This window comes from Portunus trituberculatus, chromosome 50 (assembly GCF_017591435.1).
Source record: "Portunus trituberculatus isolate SZX2019 chromosome 50, ASM1759143v1, whole genome shotgun sequence".
NCBI classification, from domain to species: domain Eukaryota; kingdom Metazoa; phylum Arthropoda; class Malacostraca; order Decapoda; family Portunidae; genus Portunus; species Portunus trituberculatus.
In genome coordinates, this window is record NC_059304.1 from 4,298,409 (window position 1) to 4,303,408 (window position 5,000).

A 5,000-nucleotide genomic window follows, 5' to 3' on the forward strand; every position below is an offset into this window, starting at 1 on the left:
GTGTGTGTGTGGGCGACGAAGCGGATCAGATTAAAGGGGCCGGACTTAAGGGTTCCAAGCCGGATTATCAGGACTAAGAGAGGATTAGAATTGCCAGGACGGAAGGTGATTAAAAGGGGAAAGAGAGAAAAAAAAAAGAAGTTCAAAATGGAGGATCAAAATTGTAAGGACTAAGGACTGTGGGGAGATTATTGATAACTAAATGGGATTCCTGGGAAAGAAACAGGATTAGAGAGAGAGAGAGAGAGAGAGAGAGAGAGAGAGAGAGAGAGAGAGAGAGAGAGATTAATTGGTGAGGGAGAGCAGCAGTGAGAGCTTAGAGAGAGGACCGAAAGGATTAGGAAGAATAGTTAAGAGGAAGCAAGAGTCACGTTTTTTTGGTGGTTGGAGGAAATCGTGAAGCAATAAGAGGAAGTGTAAGCGTAGGAGGAGGAAGTTAAGAGGGAAGAGAAAGCGGTAATGAAGGGGCGAGAGATTATAGAGCAGAGTAAAGAATGTTAATGAGCAGAAAGGGATCAGAAGGAAGGGAAACGATGTGTAACCGAGAGAAAAATGACAATGAATGATAAAGTTAGGTATTCAGAGAGAGAGAGAGAGAGAGAGAGAGAGAATCCTTTATCTTGTCTTTCCTTTTATTCATTCTTCCCTCCTCCCATATCATCCCTTCTCTCTCTCTCTCTCTCTCTCTCTCTCTCTCTCTCTCTCTCTCTCCACTCGTTTTTCCTTCTTCCTTCTATCTTGTTTCCTTTTCTTTCATCTCACTTTCCTTTTTTGAGTCATTCTTCCTTCTGAAAATTTCTTATCTTTTCTTCTTTCTCTTTTCTCCTCTTCCTTCCTCTTTCCTCTTTCTATTGTTATTTTCTTTATCATTATTCATCTTTTCACCTTATCCAATTTGTCTGTCTTTTAGTGATTCTCTCTCTCTCTCTCTCTCTCTCTCTCTCTCTCTCTCTCTCTCTCTCTCTCTCTCTGATTATTCTATTCTTAGCCTCCTTTTTCTTTAATCTAGTCGCTTTCCGTCATTTTCCTCCTCCTCCTCCTCCTCCTCCTCCTCCTCCTCCTCTTCTTCTTCTTCTTTCCCTTATTTCCTCCTGTCGGTGTCTCATTATAGGAAACTTTCAATAGTTTAGTTGCATCCGCCTCCTGCTACCATGACTACCCCCTCCCCCAAACCCTCCCCATCCTCTCAACCTCCCTTCCCCCTCCCACCACTCCCTCCTCTTTCCTCCCACTTCTCCTCATAATCCTGTTATTCTCCTCGCCTTCCCATCTTCCATTCCTCCCGTCTTCCTTTCCTTCTCTCTCTCTCTCTCTCTCTCTCTCTCTCTCTCTCTCTCTCTCTCTCTCTCTCTCTCTCTCTTCTCTCTTCTCTCTTCCCTTGCCTCAAACTTTCCCCTCTCCATCATCTGAATTTCCTCCTTCTCTCGCTTAAGCAGTCTTACTTTAACCTTGAACTTTTTTTCTCTCTCTCTCTCTCTCTCTCTCTCTCTCTCTCTCTCTCTCTCTCTCTCTCTTCCTCTTTGCTTCCCATCCTTTCCTCCCATCTCCTTCTTAACTATTCCTTTTGCCATTTCCTGCTTCTCTTCCTCCTCCTCTTCTTCCTCCTCCTCCTCCTCCTCCTCCTCTTCTTCTTCTTCTTGCTCTCCGTCTTGTTTCCTCATTTTTTGTCTCTCCTTGCTTCCCTTATGTCGTGCCATGCCTCACCGTCCCTCCACCCTCTCTTTCGTTTCCTTCACGCTTCCTTCATCTTCCTCCTCCTTTCCTTCGCTTCCTCCATCTATCTTCTCCCTCTATCACTTTTTTTCTCTTCCTTCCATTCTCTCTCAATTTGTTATTGGCTCATTATTTCTTCATTGTTTTTTTTCTTTTCTTTATTTTTTTTCAATTTTCTCCTCTTTCATTCGCTTAGTTATTTTTGTCACCCTTTCCTTCGTTTCCTTCACATTCCCTCTCTTTTTTTTTTATTCGTTCTTCCCTCTCATCTTCCTTCCTTCCTTCCTTCCTTTCACCAAGTCATTCCTTCATTACTTCCTTTGTCTTTTTCACTCACTACCTCCATCTTTCTTCCTCTATTCCATCCTCTTCACCTTCTCTTTATCCCTTTCACATACTCATAATCTCCCCTTTTCCTCATTTCATCTCCTCCTCCTCCTCCTCCTCCTCCTCCTCCTCCTCCTCTTCTTCCTCTTCTTCCTCCTGGTAACGAGCCCGAAGCATCCAGACGCGCATCGCCCCAAATTCTCCAGCAACGAGTTAGAATTTGAGAGAATCGGAATTTTAGCCGCGGTCTTGCTCTGCATTGAACCTTCGCGAGTGCAAGAACAGGCCGGGACCCGAACTCTTGCCCGAACTCTTACTCGAACTCTTTCTCATCACAAGCACCTCCTTTATTGCCCGAGTGTCTGCGCCGAATCCAGCAGCTCTCGTAACTATGTAGATTTATTCCCTCGAGGCGCCACACGCGGAAGTACAAAGAGAAGGCTTGTTATTATTATTGTGACTCGGGAATTTCAACAAGACACTGCCACGCGAAGGGAGATTTATTGCACCGCTGTTGGGAATGCGTAGGAATTAGCGTAGTACTAAAGGACGAATAGAGAAGTGATTGCCTTTCAATTTATGCCCTAAAAGCGTCAGTACAAAGAGGATTCCTGTTGTTATTGCTGGGCGTTTCGAGACAGTGCGATGCTTTGGAGTATATAGGAATTACTTGTGAAGAACGAAGTGAGAAGTAAACACGAAAGGGTTGGCTAAAAGGAAGGGCAAAGGGTCCATTTTGATATTGTTACTAGAAGAGCAAGACGATGCCACAGGAAAGAGAATTACTAGTGATTGGCGAAGGAAAAAGGAAACACAATGAAAGGGTTGACTAAAAGGAAGAGTTAAAAGTAAATTGTTGTTATTATTAGAAATGCAAGATAAATAAGGATTAACGAAAGGCGAAGGGAGAACTAGAAGAATGGAGAAAGAGTGGATTTATCATCATTACTAGAAATTCAAGGGAATGCCACAAATAAAGGAAAAGTCTTTACACAGTCGTTAAAAATATGAACTTGAATATTTAGATAAAAATAAGAGAAAGGCGGATACAGAAACAATTTATTTACATGCACCGTGACAACGAAGTGCACAAAGCAGATAAATAATTAATGCCAGAAACTTCAGATTTTCAAAACAGACTATTCTTGTCACCATTGTTGGAAATAAGAGTAAGAACTGAAATGTTGAAAGAGAATAACGATAAAACTTCACACTCTGGAGAGATTAATTCAATTGCACTTGAACACCGAAGAGCAGAGAGCAGATGTATCGTTACTGCCACTAGGAAATAAAAACTGTGCCACAAGAAGAAACTATTTCACAGGCTGAACATATATTAGTTTCTTTTGATTACTGGTGCTTGAAACTCCGAAGAAGGAATAAAAAAGAATTAAAGATAAGATATGCAAATTTATACCATGCAAAAGAGAGAGAGAGAGAGAGAGAGAGAGAGAGAGAGAGAGAGAGATTAGAAAGCCACATAACACGAGCATTATAGAAAATAAACCTCGACAGAGAGACAGAGGGTGAAGTGAGAAAGAGAGTCTTCAGGTCAGAGAGAGAGAGAGAGAGAGAGAGAGAGAGAGAGAGAGAGAGAGAGAGAGAGAGATAAATTAATGCTATCGAGAAATCTACCGTAGCTTTAGTGGTGAAGTCACAGTGTATGTGTGGGTGTGTATGTGTGGGTGTGTATGTGTGGGTGTGTATGTGTGGGTGTGGGTGTGGGTGTTTTTTTTTAATAGTTTTTAATTGAATTGTTAGTTTTTATGTGATATTTGGCAAGTTCTTATGTGTTATTAGCCAGAAATATATTTCTATGAATAAATCTATCCATCTTTCTATCTATCAATTTATGGTTGTGACACTGAAACCTCCCATCAGATTCTATTTCACTGGTAATGGACACACCTTTCCTTGATCATTTGCCACCGTGAGACATTTCTCCTAATTCTTCAGGTACCTTTAACGATCATACCGGCTAGACATTACAAAACCTATTCTTGTAATCCCTTTCTTTTATGTAGACGCATATAAAGATTTCATACATTGTGTTCAGTGTGGAGAACTGTTGTGTATGGCAGGGGAAAGGTTAAGGCATGGATATATGTTTTCTTCCTATCAAATCCTCGTTTTATAAGAGTCTGACCTTAGCAAAACACGACCCATAAAGCCAATGTTACACAAGCCTTCCCTGGAGTGCCTTGGGCAGGGGAGTGTGGCACGTACTCACACACTCATAGGAGCGACTTTTCCTTACAGATCATGAATGGAAGAGGGAAAGGTTTACCTGATAATCAGATCGGTGGTGTTTTAGTAATGTATTGTAGACTGGTTTTGTTTTCCTTGGGTGTTTTCCTTTAAAAAAAAAAAAGGCATTTACGTAGATTGCTAGAAAAGAAAAAAAAACAAGAAAGGAAAGAACTTTACTAAGAATAAGAAAGAAGGTAACGAGAGATATTTTTATTTTTCCTGTAATGATTCAGGTTAAAAGAAAGTTATTTACGTAAACTAAGAGAGTGTGTTTTGAAAGATATTGAAGTACACATAATAAGAAAAGAGGGAACGCAAGTATAATAATATTTTCGAAGACTGTGAGAAAGAAATATTTGTGTGATATTCAAAAGGGACATTAGAACAACAAGCAATAACAGTAAAAATATAATTAAGGAAAAGAAAAGAGAGGACAGTTCAAAAGCTAAAGAATATGAAAGGGAAGTGAGAAGAGAAGAAAAAGAGGAGATAACATAAATACAAATAAAAAGGCGAAAGAGAGCGGGGGGAGGAGAGAGAGAGGGAAAGAGAGAAAGAGAGTGATGTAAATAGGAGGAGACGAGGAGAAAAGGTGGAAGAGGAGGACGAAAGTGTGCAAATGGTGGATGAGAGAGGAGAAAAAATCGAAGGAAATAGAGGAAGGAGGCCTTGCATGATGGGGTAGGAGAGGAAAGGAGGGGTGATGTTGA

At 40.9% G+C, this 5,000-nt stretch overlaps 1 protein-coding gene across 1 annotated transcript in view; it reads left to right on the forward strand.

The window, feature by feature from the left end:
* Nucleotides 1-5,000, forward strand: part of LOC123499641 (cGMP-dependent protein kinase, isozyme 1-like) — a 300,599-nt gene that overhangs the window by 5,056 nt on the left and 290,543 nt on the right. The window lies entirely within an intron of this gene.